The sequence below is a fragment of the Pantherophis guttatus genome, chromosome 1 (assembly GCF_059756535.1).
Source record: "Pantherophis guttatus breed Tessera chromosome 1, ASM5975653v1, whole genome shotgun sequence".
Lineage (NCBI taxonomy): Eukaryota > Metazoa > Chordata > Lepidosauria > Squamata > Colubridae > Pantherophis > Pantherophis guttatus.
Genome location: NC_142063.1, coordinates 78,751,675 through 78,769,353, shown reverse-complemented (window position 1 = coordinate 78,769,353; position 17,679 = coordinate 78,751,675). Strand labels below are relative to the sequence as shown.

The window sequence follows — 17,679 nt, the reverse complement described above, 5'->3', positions numbered from 1 at the left end:
TATTCCCAGAGACAGGTAGAGAAGGCGTGCATTTGTGCATGATTACCAGGATTGACTTGATGTCATAAAACCCACTGAAAAACTAGGCACATAAATAATTGTACAACAGTGTACAAATACGTTCTTTTCATTATTATTCTGTAATTCAGTCTTGCTGTATTGTGAGTTGGGCAGCTTGTATCAGACATAACAGCTTTCCCTGCAGACTTCAGCAACAGATGGTTATGCTGATAGTTACTATAGTTAAATATCTAGCAATATCTAGCTTCACTTTTTAAATCTGAGCTTTGCATACAATGTGTGGTTTATTTTACTTGTCAGCTTATTTCTTTATGCTTTCATTTTATTACATAGCATGTCTTGCTCTTTCAGTTTATTTACCGAGAAAGTAATGATTTTTTGTGTTTTTAATATGAGTCATTTGCTCTTTCATAGTTAAAAACTATCTGTTTAATAAAAATGAAATGCCACATTGACTTAAAACTCTGTATTTGCTTGCTGAGAACTGTGACGTGAGGTGTATTTTTGTGGCTAAGGCATCAAACTAGAAACCGGGAGACTGAATCAGCAATAATTTAAATGTTTTTGAGAGCCAAAGCTCTGGACTTGAAAGAGAAACACAGACAAAAGTCCTCACCCAGCTTCTGTAATCACAAAAAGCTTCAGCTAAGAGTGTTTGTCCTTTGCTAGTTGTCTTGCTTCCTTTAGAAACAACATGCCCTTCATTCTTCAGTGCACACAGAGCTCATCAGCCTGACAGAGGGAAATTGACTTTGTCACCTACACATGTTCAACTGCAATGAGCGGAAGCACATATCTGAAATAGATAAAATGCAGCCTGCAGGTGACATGCAGCCCAGTTTTTCAATACATCCCAGGATTGCAATCCCCGAATCTGATTAATTCTCAGTTGTGTTCATTAGGCCCTTTGGAGGAAAAAAAAAAATAGATCGAACTCAAGTCGCTGTGGCTCGTTAAAAGCATCTGCGACCTGCAAGGTTTCATTTAGACCTAGATTTTCCTTCAGAAGCACTTGAATCTCTCGAATTTACTCTCGAAGGAAGCAAGAAGGTAATTAATCTTTGACGTCTGCAAAAAGAAAACATCCTTTACTTAAGAAACATAAAGATTAATTGACTTGTGGCATTTGCCTTTTGCCTCTGGAGACAAGCCTGCCTGGTTGCCTATTTCTTCATTCACAATTAAAATGAGCTTCTAATATTTGGTCCGCACGGATCATTATTTGAATATTGCTTAATTTTCCTTGTTTGGATACATCCAGTCCAGGGGTGAAATGCTACTGGTTTGGGCCGGTTCGCCCGAACCGGTAGTAAAGAAATGCTTTAAAAAGTAAAAGAAAGTTCCAATGATTGCGTGTCGCTCAGCTGATCTTCAGAACTTTTTTTTTTCTTTTTAAGCATTTTTTACTACCGGTTCTCTGGAACCGGTAGTTAAAAATGCTTTAAAAAGTAAAAAAAAGAGCCGGAAATCCAAAAGCATGCATTTGGTGTGGCCTGTGCATGCATGCACAGTGCACATCTGGCACAGGCAACGAACTGGTGATGACCGACGGAGGATTTCACCACTGATCCAGTCATTGGCTTCTATGAACAGAAGCAAGAACAGAATGTGGTCATGCTAGTTAATTACTTCCGTCTGTTAGGGTTTGTGTTCTTTCCCTTTGGTGGGATGTTTCTTCTCTATTGTGAGAAATGCTTCCAACCTGCCCTTTAATCCCCACCCCCAAATATGGCTCTTAGTTGAATGGCTAGTATTGATTCTTCATGATTCTATTACAGGTTACTTGGTTATGAAAACTGATCATTAGTTTTATCTTGTACTTCTGATGCAGTTCATAATGGGCAGAGTGCCTTGTGCTTTTACAGTAGCCATTTCCATAGTTTAATACAGGGATAAGCAACTTTTTTCAGATGCAGATTACTGCATCATCTTTTGTGATGTGTGGTTAAAAAATAATTTCAAAAAATTAAATGTTAAAACATGAATAAGATTGAAAATGTTCTTAAAATTTTAGCAATTTTATCTGCAACCGTATGAAATGGCTGGATGAGTATGGTAACACTTAATATAACCCTATAATCTTTTTAAGTCAGGAGGAAATATCTAAAACAAAATCTGAAGAACTATTTTTGTTTCCAGTGACTTTAATGCTAAATGTTCCAAGCTCTTTTAACTATTTCCAAGAAGCTCTGGGATAATAAAATGAGAATGAAGCCAGGGCCTTCCAAAACTAAAAGTATTGTTGCAATTAATATGATTGAGAATCTTTCTGTCTCAAAGCCAAAACTACCATGTCCCTCAATGTGAAAAATAAATATTAAACAACAGGTCATTACAAATATTTCTTTTTATTTTCAGCTGTAGCAGATATCTTTTTAGCTAGTATCCTAGGATCATCAATGTGAACAAAACCTTGAAGACAAAATTTTTAAAAACGCACAATTTACTAAGTATTGCCATGCTGATGTAACAATGTGTTACGAAGATCAAATAAAACAGATGGTATTTTGAGTCCTGAGGCTTTGACTTTATGGGGCAAAACAAAGGAAGCTCTTTGCTCACTGTGACATTTGCCATAGATTTATTGAGCTGTAGCATACAGTGTGTCATTCCATTCACAAATGTAATCAGAAGTCTTGTAGGAATAGAATGCACTAATTGGTTTTCCCTTTATTCTTTAATTCCTGAAATACAGAAATATATTGATGCTTAGAAGAAATTCCAATATATATTTTTTGCCACAAAAAGTAGAGGGAATGTGATATCATGTCCCTTCAAACTCCATATTCCCTACCAATTGAATAAGTTTCTGGCAACATGTCCTAATTGCAATTGTGCAGCATCAAAATAACGACTGTATATTTTTCCACAAGGACAATAATCAACAGGAGCATTCCTTGATTTTAAATATGCACCGAGCAAGTTCATTTGTAAACTCATTATCACTTCAGTGATATAAATTATTAAACGGGTATGGAATAGGAAATGAAGGCACATATGGAAATATTCCATATTTTTTTAAAAAAAGTATTTGTATTTCAGGAGTTTTTTCTTTTTTTTTATAAAAAACAGATTCTTGCATTACTGTACCACACTTTATATGAATAAAAGTTGAAAAGAATCAAATGCAAAGTATGAAAAAAGTATTTCAGAATTTGGCAAAGCAGAAGGTACTGAAAATGGTATGTTCTGAAAAAAGCTATAGTTGAGTCTATTTCTGCACTGAGAGCCGGTTTGATGTAGTGGTTAAAGCATTAGGCTAGAAATTGGAAGACTGTGACTTCTAGTCCCGCATTAAGCATAAAACCAACTGGATGACCTTGGACCAGACAATTTTTCGCAGTTTTAGGAAGGAGGTACTTCTGAAATTGGTCTATGACAATTCACTGCAGCCAACTTGCCACAACCAACCAAATGGTGGAATAGAATCATTAAAGAAAGATGTAAAAGGAGGGACAGAATAAAATGTGAATGACAAATATTAAAGTAGTTTTTAAACTACTTTCTATCGCATAGCTCCCAGCGACCGGTAAGATCCCACAGAGTTGGTCTCCTCTGGGTCCCGTCAGCTAAACAATGCCGGATGGCAGGCCCGCAGGGGAGGGCCTTCTCTGTGACTGCTCCAGCTCTCTGGAACCAGTTACCTCCTGAGATCCGGACTACCCCCACCCTATTGGCCTTCCAGAAAGCGGTGAAGACCTGGGGCCGTTGATCTCACTGTTGCAATCTTGCGAGATCCGGCCATGAACGATGTGCATGTTTTTAATGTTTTTAAAATGGTTTTATAATGTTTTTTAATAATTTTTCTATGTTCATTGTTTGCATTATTTTTGCTGTAAGCCGCCCAGAGTCCCTCGGGAGTTGGGCGGCATAGAAATGCAACAAATTAAATTAAATTAAATTTATTTTAAATAATTAAGTTGAATTGTTAAATTATCCTGAAGATTAAACATGATTGAATGGAAGGGGAAAAATAAAAACCCTAAATTAATGTCAATTGCTATTGTCAATGGGCATTTAAAGACATGCTGGAAATAGTGATTGCTATGCTACACATTTTTCTTACAGATAAAAAGCTTGTATGTAGAATTAATGTTGAAATTCATCTTGGCGTGTATTTTTTTATGCAATATGATCTATATAAATGAGGTCAGTTCATCATTTCCAATTTATGCTTACTGAGAAAGTCTGGAAGTCATTTTGAACTTCTATCATTCCAAAATACTTTCCCCCATTGGCTAGAATTAAGAATATCTGCTACAAATGCTATTCTAATACACAATGTGCCCTTTCCAAATTCACACCAAGATACTGAAATCTATTTCCCACTGACTTTAGTGCTACATGCCTTGGAGAGAAGGTTAAGTATCTTACATTAACCTCTGATTGCTGAGATGAATTGTGCTTTGCATTTAATTGAGCTATGATTGATTATCTTCCATATTTTTTTATTTTACAACTGATTATGCTTACAGAGGTTCTGTGTAAAGCTGCCCTGTTTCCGTATAAGTTATAAAGTCAATCCAGATAGGAAGGTCTTCACAGTAAATTCATTTCCGTGTATGCTTTTAGTCACTTTCAATCTTAAAGACCATATTTCTCTGTGCATGCATTTTTTAGTTTTTGGGATTCAAGGCAATTAAGACACAGACCCAGACTCCAGAGGATAATTAGAACTGCAGAAAAAACAATTACTACCAATCTGCCTTCCATTGAGGACCTGTATACTGCATGAGTCAAAAAGAGGGCTGTGAAAATATTTACAGACCCCTCACATCCTGGACATAAACTGTTTCAACTCCTACCATCAAAACAATGCTATAGACACATCAGAACAATTAGAAACAAAAACAGTTTTTTCCCTGAATGCCATCACTCTGCTAAACAAATAATTCCCTCAACACTGTCAAACTAGTTACTAAGTCTGCATTACTATTAATCTTCTCATTGTTCCTATCACCCATCTCCTCCCACTTATGATTGTATGATTGTAACCTTGTTGCTGGTATCCTTAAGATTTATATTGACTGTTTCCCTATGACTATCATTAAGTGTTGTACCTTATGATTCTTGACAAATGTATCTTTTCTTTTATGTACACCAAGAGCATATACACCAAGACAAATTCCTTGTGTGTCCAGTCACACTTGGCCAATAAAGAATTCTATTCTATTCTATTCTATTCTATTCTATTCTATTCTAGTCTAGTCTAGTCTAGTCTAGTCTAGTCTAGTCTATTCACTGCAGGCTAGCAACCTTGCAGCATAAACTTCTCTTCATTTTCTCCCCATCCCTCTAGCCTCTCATCTAATTTTGGAAAGCATATTCCACTTTATAAATGCAGTCTAGGAACTGATCGGAACATTGTAATTACAGGCAGTTTATATTCCTCAATTCCTTGAAGTCCTTAGCTACATTGCTTTCACCACAAGTAAGTCTGTAAGGCCTTTCTAAAAACTCAACCCTTTTTCATATATGTTGTGATACATGTAAAACAGCCGGGTTTTGATACCATAATTGTGGTCACCTTCTTGACTCTTTTTGACTATCCTAACCTCTCTTTTCTCTGCAAAAACCCTGCAGGTCACACAAGCTCCACTAGAAAACATGACTTTTCTATACCAGCAGAGAACAGTAAAGAGCCCTGAGTAATGATGCTGTAATGTATTTCTACAACATCTCTTCCCTTTAGCGCTGTGATGGGTGGGCTTAATTAAGTAAAGCCAGTCTCATACCAGAGAGCTGTCACTCACTAAATAGTCCCATCTATTCTTGCTCCAGCATTTTCTTGAGAGTTTATAGAGAAAACCATAAGTTTGTGAAGACATAAGCTGTATTTTTTAAAAATTCTTTTATTTATTAAATTTATATTCCACCCATCTCATTGTAAAATGAGTCTGTGGGTAGGTTTAGTTTAGGAACTTGTCCATTCTGAAGAAACTCGACTTTGATTTGGAGAACTCCAAAATCAACCCCATTCTATTCAGAATTTCAATCATATTCAATGGCCGCTCCCCAGTATTATTATTGTGAATACACATCATTCTTTTACATGCAGATTTATTATTCTAGTCCAAGATAGCAGCAAGCCAGAATGCTTGCTTCCATTCTCAAGATAGCAAATGGTAGGGTGCAAAAATCTATTCATTGGTCATCAATTAACAAACCAGGCATTTAAGCACTGTGTTTATATTTTTGTCCTCTTTCAGATAGAAATTACAAATTTGACATTTATGATAGCAATACTTATTACAGAAATCTTCTGTTAATTTTATACAAATTGCAGTTAATATTTTCGAGCAGCAACCTGGGTAGTATAGCAATTAAAATACTGGACTAGGAGAGAGAAGACCCAAGGCTTAGAAACCAGCTACATAGTCTTGAATCAGCCAACTCTCTCTACCCGAAAGCAGCATCAGGCTTTCTGATAAAGGTAATAAACCCTTTATCACACCATGCACTGATAACTTTGCTCTACGAACTAGGTGAGCACCTACAACCCTGAAAGACAAACACTAAGAAAAACAACAATATTTAATATTTTCAGTGGTTGAGTCAGCAGCATCCCTTGTTTCATTATACATAGAGCAGAGATGGTGAACCTTTGTGGAAATGTTGCATGTGCACACACACGCTCTTTCGGATCACGCTCCAGAAAAGCCAAATTTCTGGGTTCTGGCATGCATGCGCACGTGACAATCAGCTGGCTGATGCGCATGAGCACACCGGTTTTCAGCACTGTTGCACATGCGAAGGACAGCTGATTATCGCGCGCGCATGCACGCCAGAAACCCAGAAGACAAACAGGCAAGGCCACGGATGCCGGATGACATGGCTTCGTGTGCCACTTTGGGCACGCAAGCCATAGGTTTGCCATCACGGGCATAGAGTGATTTGGTACTTGGAAATTGGAAAACTACAATTACATGTTATAGAAAGTTGTATCTAGGAATATCCCAGAGACGCAATACCGTTAGTTAAAAAATACTTTCTCTTGCCTTCTTATTATAATAACTGAAGTTTTTAATAAATGTTTTTTTAAAAAAAATTTAGATGTTATGCCAAAAACACCACTTATGACACTTAGCTTATCTAACTATAGCTTATCATAACTTCCAGTGTAATATCTAGCATCACAGGAATGAAAGAATGGAGTTAATAGGGAAAGGAAACATGGATAGTTTTCATCAATGATTTATTATTATTTTTTTTTAAAATTTGATTTATATGCCGCCCTTCTCCAGAGACTCAGGGCGGCTTACAATGCGTTAAGCAATAGCCTTCATACTTTTGTATATTTATACAAAGTCAGCTTATTGCCCCCACAAACTGGGTCCTCATTTAACCTACCTTAGAAAGGATGGAAGGCTGAGTCAACCTTGAGCCTGGTAAGATTCGAACCTGCAGAAATTGCAGGCAGCTGTGTTAATAACAGGGTGCATTAAACCACTGTACTACCAAGGCTCTTGTCTTTGTCTTTGTACACCTATCTTTATCACTCAGCAGTTTAATTTATAAGCCTACTCTCCCATGACAGAGTATATCTATGGTTTGTGTGAACATGTAACATTGTTAATAATCATTTGGATAGCTTCTAAATTGGAAGAAGAATCTTTCACCATGTTGCTCGCCATGCTTCGTTCAGATCATTGGGGGTGTTACTGTACTTGGAACCCTGACACACAGTTTTTAATTCCAATGAATGATGGAGAACGGCAGTGATGTTAATGTTAAAAATGACAAACCTGACAGGGAAAGATAATGTAACAGCTCTCTAACACTGAAGATGTCATGAAAGTGTTTCTAGAATAATAAAGTATTAACTATCATCTTGAATTGTCAGTTTTAACTTCAAGTCATTTCCATTAATGGAAAAAATATTCTGTCATATACCGAAATATTTCAATAACAGTTTGAACCTTGATGGTAAACTAAAATTTCTAGTCAACAGGGAACGTGGATATATATCTATATATATCTAATCTTCCACTTAGATATATAGCAGATACTTGGTCCCTGGGTGACAACAAAAGCCAAGCCACTGATGCTAATTATCTTGGCAAGAGCATACTTTTCATCTTTGGAATTAATTTGAATTTCAACACATGAACTGCTATTAATAATTGTATGCAGGCAAAAATGAGCATCTTGCTGTTAGAAAGAAGTGCTCGTAGCACATTTCAAAGGCAAAACTTCATAATTGTTAACTTTCCCCCGTTTTGTCTTTAATTCTTACGGATGTGCTTTTCATCATGCTATTTTACAGCCTCCTGAATAACTCCAAGGAACGTTTAACATATTAAGGGCAAATCTCATCAGTTATGGGTTAGTGATGTGAGAGAATTCCCTGTGGAGTCATGTTGTCAAGGCAGCAAAACTTATGAGGATAACTGTGTATTGATTGTTTTTGTAATATTGATATTTATGCCCCCTTATTTTAACTATAGAATCATAGTTATACTTTTTTAAAAAAAATTCTCTCATTTTGAGAGAACAGAAAGCCCCTCAAGTTTTTATAGTATTTCTTTTGCATAGGGATTCTTTTTCTCTTGAATGGAAAGATGTATGCTTTCTACTCTAAGTCTTCACTAAGTCTACATTACTATTACTATTACTATTACTATTCTCATTGTTCCTATCACCCATCTCCTTCCACTTATGACTATATGACTGTAACTTGTTGCTGTATCCTTATGTTTTATATTGATTGTTTCCTAGTATGATTCGATTGCTTATTTGTACCCTATGACTATCATTAAGTGTTGTATCTTATGATTCTTGATGACTGTATCTTGTCTTTTTATGTACACTCAGAGCATATGCACCAAAGACAAATTCCTTGTGTGTCCAATCACACTTGGCCAATAAAGAATTCTAATTCTAATTCTCTATACCAATTGTATAAATTATATAAATTGGTATAGAGTTTATATAAATTTATATAAATATATGAAGAGCAGTTCAACTACTGGATTCTAATGGCAATCCTGTGCCTCAGGATAGCACTAAACCAAAGGCTTCAGAGAAGATATATAGGTCAATAAGTCAAAACAGATGACCAACTGACTCTGGAAGAGCTGATCTCAAAACCACCGGACAAAGTGAGAGTCCGAGAGCACTACTCCACAGTCTAACCCTAGATTACATATTTTCTCTTTTTTTTAAAAAAAAAAAACAATGTTGGTAAGTAATTGAATGAAAAAAAAAAAAACACTGTGAGGTTCTGGGCTGTACACCAGGGGTGAAATCCAGCTGGTTCTGACAGGTTCTGGAGAACTGGTAGCGGAAATTTTGAGTAGTTCGGAGAATCGGCAAATACCACCTCTGGCTGGCCCCAGAGTGGGGTGGGAATGGAGATTTTGCAGTATCCTTCCCCTGGAGTGGGGTGGGAATTGAGATTTTGCAGTATCCTTTTGCCACGCCCACCCAGCCACACCATACCCACCAAGCCACACCCACAGAACTGGTAATAAAAAAATTTGAATTTCACCACTGCTGTACACTAATTTTAAACAATCAAGGCAGTGGCAAGCCACTTCCATATCATTGTCAATAAAACTATTTGGAGATTTCGATATAATTACCATGAATCAATATTGATTTGAAGGAGTCTTTACTTATGTATCAAAAATGTAATAAGTGTTTAGAGGATCAAAACATTGCTACAGCAATCATTCAGCTGTAAACTTGGGGAGAGCATTGCAGGCTTTTAAAATCATCACTAGCAAATTAGGCGTGCATGTATGCATGAATTTAAATACTTAGTGGATTGAAAGAGGAGCCAGCTAATCCTGATGGAGAATGATTTTGTAAAAGAAAAAGAAATGGAAATCATTTGCCTATTCCTTCAAAACTATACCACAGTAACTATATTATTAGAATTATTAGCTATTAATAATTGAGGCCATGGAGCATCAAGATCTGAAAATCAGAACTGAAAGATGATGGGGAAAAATGACTGTGGTGGTCCCAGTGATAATTGGCACACTTGGTCAAAAATCTTGGACAACATTTAGAAAATCTGCACATTGACAAAATTTCCATCTGTCCATTACAAAAGACCACACTGCTGAAACCCAATAGACCCGTGATGGTGAATCTATGGCACGTGTGCCACGCATAGCCATATCAGTGGGCATGCGAACTCAGCTCCAGCGCGCATGTGTGTGCCAGCCAGCTGATTTTCAAGCCTTCTGGGACTACCAGAACCAGGGATTCCTGCCTCCAGAGGGCCTGGGGTGGGGTGAGGAAGGCCCATTTTTCTTTCTCACCTGGCTCCAGATCTTCTCTATGAATCTAGGGAGGGCGAAAACAGCCTTCCCCATCCCCTCGGAGCCCCTCGGAGGCTCTGGAGGCCTGAGGAAAGCAAAAAATGTCACTTCCTGTCCAACAGGAAGTTGGGAAACGAGCCGTTTCTGGCCTCTGGAGGGCCTCCGAGGGGTGAGGAAGGCTGTTTTTGCCCTCCCAAGACTCATAGAGAGGATCTGGAGCGAGGTGAGAAAGAAAAATGGGCCTACAGGGTCATCGCGTGCCAGGAAGAGGGGGGGTTACGCACACATGTGCAGGGGCGGGGCACATAGAATTATGGATCTGGGCACATGTGCACACGAACCTTCCCCACCCACCTGGCTTAGCCATCACTGCCATAGACTATGCTCATACATGATGACAGCTTAGGTTCCTCAGAAGAACTTAGTGTGTATGAACGCCAACATCAGCTAAAGAATTGGGAGCTGTGATTTCATATTTTTATGCATATAATAATAATTAAAATGCAGGTAGCCCTTGACTTATGATCATAATTGAGCCCAAAATTTCTGTTGCTAAGTGAGACATTTGTTAAGTGAGTTTTGTCTCATTTTACAATTTTTTCTTGCCATAGTTGTTAAGCGAATAACGGCAGTTGTTAACTTAGTAACACTGTGGTTACATGAATCTGGCTTCCCCAGTGACTCTGCTTGTCAGAAGTTGCAAAAAGTGATCACATGACCCCCAAGCTCATTGCAATTATCATAAATATGAGTCGGTTGCCAAGAGCCTGAATTTGGATCATGCAACCATGGAGATGTGTGATAAATGGTCATGAGTCCATTTTTTTCAGTGCTGTTGTAACTTTGAATGGTCACTAAACAAATTTGTAAGTCGAGGACTACCTATAATGAAAACAAATAACTGCATAACAACAAAGGACTGTTTTTGCGTACAGCCTGAGGTCCAAGGTAATGAGGAAGGCAAGGAGCAGCAGTAATGGCAGGGAGATCAGAAGAAATGAATTTAGTTGGAAAAGGATTACTTTTCTAATGGCTCAGTCTATATCCGTGATGGCGAACCTATGGCACGTGTGCCACAGGTGGCACATGTAGCCATATTGGTGGGCACGCAAGCTCGGCTCTGGTATACATGCATGTGCTGGCCATCTGATTTTCAGGCCTTCTGGGCCCACCGGAAATAGGGAAACAGGCTGTTTCCTGCCTCCGGAGAGCCTCAAGGGTGGGGGTGGGGAAGGCCCTTTTTTCTCTTCCCCCCAGGCTCCAGAGTCTTTCTAGGAGCTTGGGGAGGACAAAAACAGCCTTCCCCAGCCCCCCGGAAGCTGGAAACGGCCCATTTGCCAATTTCCAGTGAGACTGGAAGGCCCGTATTTTGCTCTCCCCTACCTCCAGAACCTTTTGAAGAGCCTGGGGAAGGCGAAAATGGCTTTTCCACCCCCCTCGGAGGCCCTCAGGAAGAAGGAAATGGCCAGGAAACAGGGTTGCACACACATGTGCAGGGGCTGTGCATAGAATTATGGGTGTGGGCACGCGTGCGTGCAACCCCCGTCCCCTTCCCCCCCGCTACTGGCACACGATGGCAAAAAGGTTAACCATCACTGGTCTATATTAAGATTTATCCTGATTTCATAACCCCTGGCTCATTAAAGGTCCTCTCGGAACTATTTCTTTCACTTAGTCTATTCTTGCTCGGATTGCTTTTATGGCACTTTTTATTGCTATCACAGAACATAAAGACTATTATTTCCACGTGCTATCAGATTATGTGTGCTCTATTCTAGTAGTATTATTTTTATTGGTAAAAGTAGGTTTAAAACTACTGAACCAATTTCTCATTTAGTGTTGTGACCCAGGCCCAAGTAGGTGGTAATCGACGCAAACAGTTCCAAAACAAACAGACTTTATTAGAACAGCTGAGAATTAACTAATTCTCAGCATAGTCCAAACTAAATTAAAACAAACTCTTCATAATACAAATTCTTTAGTCTAATCATCAACCTTGGTATAATTAGGCAAACTGCCAAAGGCTTCTCTTGGCAAAAGTTCAAAAGCAGAAGATGCTGACAAGAGATAATTGCTGGAATATTATCAACGTTGTTTTCCGACAAAGAGCCTAAGATCCATTGCTGGTCTTTTAAGCCTTATGGGAGGGGCCAATCATCTCTTGGCCCTACTCCTGAGTGGTCGTCTTTGCTTTAGCTGCTCTTGCCTTCTGGTAGCTCTTCTCATACGTGCACTAAGAACATGCTCCTCCTGCTCCTCTGCCTCTCTACTGTCAGCCTCTGGAGGCTCCGGAATTCACACATCACTCCCTGATAGCTCTGTCCCCATCTCTGCTTCCGACGCAGAGCCCTCATCTGGGCCTTCCCCAGCCTCTAGTACTGGCCCATGTTCTTCCTCAGCCTCATCGCTGTCCGACTCTGCTGCCAGCTCCGCAGGCTGCTGGTGAACCACAACATTTAGCATCAAACAAAGATGCACACGGAGGAAATATAAAGTGTAGCGAAAGAATGATCATACAATATTATACTAACTGCATATATGTCATATATATCTCTGCTATGTGAGAGCTATAATGTTGTAATCGGGGAAAACTCAAATCTACTCTAGTTTACTGCTCGACTTTCTCTCAAACCAACCTCCTTCACAGATGTTTTGCTGTGGAGAAAAATATGCAGAATACGAAGCTGAGGTAAGAAAGAATATAAATACAAGCACTTTCCCTCTATATCCATCTAGAAAGGGATAAAACAAGAGTGTGTTTTTATATACACTCCTTAAGGCAAGTCCCACCAAGATCAGAGTTTTATCCCTCTGTGTGGGCTGGCAGATCTGTTTTGATTCTGTTGCATGGAAATGATGCAACTACATCTACATCTCAAATGTGGCTGAGGCAATGTCTCATGGTGCTTGATCTTTACTGCAAAGAGAATTACCTTGTCATCACTCATAATAAAGCCGAAATATTTGTATTCTCAAGAAGCCTTGTAATAGGCCGCCATTCCTGGAAAATTGACAGCACAAGCATTAATCAAACTGAGTCTTTAAAATATCTCAGAATTCCTTTCAGTGCCTGCAGAATTTGAAAAACAGGCAAATATCAAATTTTGGCAAGCTCTGAGCTTCACAAACATCATTTTATGCTTTGCTCCATAGTGGTAAAAAGCATGTTCTCACGGTTATTACACATTATGAAGTAAAGACCATGAGCTTTTTGCTCTATGCAACAGACATTTATAAATATCATAGCAGTGTGGCCCCTTTTGAAGCTACTCAGTCAACATTGTAAAAAGGACTGTGCTACATGCATACTTGTACATGGATATGTGTGTATCCGATCCCTTCCTAGGAATGAAATCTGTCCTAATCTCAGTGGTGGTTTGAATGCACATTTGCTCCTTAAAATACTAGTTTACTTTATTCTGAGAACTAGCACTGTCTAGTGGTTAAGGCACCAAACTAGAAAGTAGGAAACTGTGAGGTCAAGTCCCACTTAGCCATGAATGCCAGCTGGGTGACCTTGGGCAAGGCACTCTAAGCCCAACTCACCACACAAGGTTGTTGTGGGAAAAATAGCGTAAGAGGAAGAGATGTGTTGGATATGTTCACCATCAAGGTAGTGAGGATATAATAATAAAAATGGGAAACAAACAAACAAATAAATTCCATGACTTTTTATTTATTTATTAGTCATATTTCTATGCCGCCCACTCTCCGAGGACTCTGGGCGGCTTACACCAAAGACAGTATACTAAATAGCATATTGCCCCCTAGCAATCTGGGTCCTCATTTTACCCACCTCGGAAGGATGGAAGGCTGAGTCAACCTTGAGCCGGTGAGATTTGATCCGCTGATCTGCTGAACTAGCAGTCAGCTGAAGTAGATGCAGTACTGCACTCTAACCACTGCGCCACCTCCGCTCTTTTTGGGATAATTTCATTCTCGCACAATAACTGGGTGAACTTGGATATAAAGTCTTGTGACTTTCCTAAACAGTGTCTACCGGTAAGTTCAGTTGGCCTTGAGAATCTGATATTGTTGGTTTTCAACAGAAGGAAATATCTGTAGCTCAGGGTTGAACTGTGGAATCTTCAGTTCTTCTGACTTTGATTGTTTGCTTGCAGATGTTTCATTACTCACTGTTGTTATCTAGTTGGGTAATGAACAATGAAGCTCAGGGAGCACCCAAGCCTCCACTGTCTATGGCATTCTCAATCATCCAGGTCATGGTTGTCCCAAAGTTGCTGTTCAAAAGGCAATTGGGTTTTATAGATTTTTTTCCCCTTGAAAACATTTCACTTGTCATCTAAGAAGCTTCTTCAATTCTGAGAACTTCATGAACTGAAGAAGCTTCTTGGGTGAAAAGCGAAATGTTTTCAAGGAAAAAAAAACAAGAAAGTCCAATTGCCTTTTGAACAGCACCTTTGGGCCAAGCCTCCACTGTGTGTGTTTTCCATATATACTTTAGCAAAATCTAAGCTCTAGTTTCAAATTAGATAATTCAGGTTTATTTGGAAGATCTTTTTCACTAGCTTCCTACATCCGTTGCTCAGTAAATTGAGAACCTCTACTGTAGTTATATGTTATGGTGGCCTTATCATTAATAGAATGGAGATTTAATGGTATCCCATTGAAGAATGACTCTGCCCCCTCTGCTGGGGGAAAGAAAATTAAGTTCATGTTTTCCCCTATTGCTCTTTTTATTCAGTCAATTACAAGAACTTGCTTCTTTGAATTAACAGCCATGAGAATTTAGAAGAGAATTTACCTAATTTAAGTCAATGACAGCCTCTAGGAAAGTCACAAAAGTTTGCTGAATTACCACTGCAATTCAACACAGAATTATGTGGTTTTAATATATAAACCAATGTGGTTATTCCCTAAAACTGCAATTTTGTTATTGTAATGTTCAGATTTTAAATGAAATACCTGTCAACTCCTTCATGCCTCTACTGCTTTTCTTTGTTTTGTTTTTGTAATAATTAATGGGGGAAAACGGGTTGAAATGATAACATAGCCTCCTGGTCCTGTGGTTGCGATGATACATTGTTGCTTGTGGCATGTCCTTTTGCTCTAAATACACATGGTAAAATTATGGTAACCTTTTCAAACTGTCTACAACAATTACAGCCAGCATGCATTTGATGGTATTATTGACTCAGTAGAAAATGTGCTCTTTTTGTTCAGGAATGCCTACTACAGAGCAAAGCAGTGGCATAGCAATGCCTCAGTAACTAAAGGGAAAGCTTTATAATGTTTCTCTTTACCTATGCCAAATAAATAAATAGGAAATTATGGAGGAAATTAGTACATCATTATTAAAAGGTGCACAGCAATCGTATTAAAATGGATGGCTTACATGAGAGAATATCCAAAACAATTTCTCTTAAAAACAGATTTGATTGCTCTTTGGAGTTGTGTTTACATTCTGAATTAATCACAAGGAGATTAGAAATTATCATTCTTCACTTCAAAACTGTAAATTTTATAGAATTCAAGAGTCTATAGTAATAAATGCATAATAATAAATGCAATCAGAGCTGAAGGTTTTAAGCTAAGTAAGAGATTGTTTTGTGCTATGTGGTGGTTGATCGTACTCACACAATTCACTTTAGAAACTAATTGAATTTACATGCAGTAGTCTTTGAACATGGTGGTGACATCTTGATCTAAGCAGCATAAAATCCATGCTTAATAGGCTATTTTATAACCAAGCTTCAGTTAACACAAGTTAAATTTATTTATTTAAAGTGTTTGTTAGCCGCTTTAGAGGGCAAATTACTTAAAAATAGACTTTTAAGTCTAGTATTTAAATATTATATTTAGAGGCTAGCATTTAAAGAAAACTAATATAGGTTGTGGTTAAGGCACCAGGCTGGAAACCAGGAGACTGTGAGTTCTAGCCCTACCTTAGGCACGAAGCCAGCTGGGTGACTTTCAAGCAGTCAGTCTTTTTCAGTCCAAGGAAGCAGACAATGGCAAGCCACTTCTGAATTCTTTCCAAGAAAACGGAGGGACTATAAGAAATATAAAACATAAAATAAAGTAAAATATAAAGATATTAATGATAAAATGAACTGAAGTTCCCAAAAGCAACAATGGCAACCAATATAAAAGAGTATAAAACAAATAAATTTCTCGAATATAATGAATACATTTGGAAATTTGAGAAGAAATTGTGGGCACTAGGGCTAGCAAGGAGGCGGGAATTTTACTCATTGACAAAGTGGGTATTTAGTGATTCCATGGATTGCATCCGATGTTTTCAATGTAATGTGCAAGGGCTGCCCATTAGTTCCAATTTTGCCTCTTTTGAGTTCCCTACCTCCTTGCCTGCACTTCTAAAGACATCTCCCATTGCATGCTTATGATCCTAGAAGCCTAGTGATCAGTAAGCTGGTGGACTTCCAGTAGCACAACTGTTAGGAAGAGGTTGTAGGAGAATAATAATTTATAAACACTCTTTTCATTAAGATTGTCCAGGAAATATTGGCTCACTTAGTTAGGTTGCTTGGGCTGACAATCAGCAAGCCTGCATTCAAGAGCGAGTGCTGTTGCGTGACAGGGTGAGCTCCTGTCATTCGCTCCAGCTCCTGCGACTATCAGTTTGAAAGCAAGTAATCATGAGTAGATAGATAGGTACCACTTTGGTGGACAAATTAAAGGGGGCCTGAAAGGAGCTCCCAACCAGGCATCCCCCGGGCAATGGTGATGTCACCAGCTAATCCTTTTCAACTTGGGAGCACGTAAGTACTTCCGACATGAAAGCCAGCAAACATGACCAAGGTTGTGGGAATCGCAGAAATTAAAGGCTCTCTTTTTCTTCCATCAACATTCTGTAAGCTTGTTTTTTTTTTCTGCTAAGAACATGCAAACAGTGATGTGCCCCATATCTGAATTGATGAAACTGAACATCTAGCAGAAAAACAGCAATCTGAATGAACATTTTAGGACACAGACGCTAAACCCTGCCCGCTCTCATTTCTTGCAGTGAATGTTTCTGTATCAGGGTTAGCTACAGCATACAATGTTAAAGCTTCTTCCAGTACAAAACCTGTTTTTGTTCATGTTTCTGTGCCACTGCTCTGACTGCCAGCTTTGCCCACAGTTCTCAAAGGGTTATATGGGATCAATGCAATCACCAGTCCCTCTCCATACTTTTTCACCTGTTAAAAGAAGGTCAGGCCTACTCTTTCTCCCACTACTCTGACTTAGTTCAAAGCAATCCATCTTCCATATTCTCCTTCCACCAGAGCTTAATAATGTAACATGCTACAATTTAACCCGGAATTATTGTTATCAATAAAATAGCACCTCTTAATTCAATCTGATATTCATACCAGTGGTGGGTTTCAAAATTTTTTACTACCGGTTCTGTGGGTGTGGCTTG

General features: G+C 38.6%; 1 protein-coding gene across 6 annotated transcripts in view; it reads left to right on the top strand.

The window, feature by feature from the left end:
• Positions 1-17,679, top strand: part of TSPAN18 (tetraspanin 18) — a 178,053-nt gene that overhangs the window by 112,520 nt on the left and 47,854 nt on the right. The window lies entirely within an intron of this gene.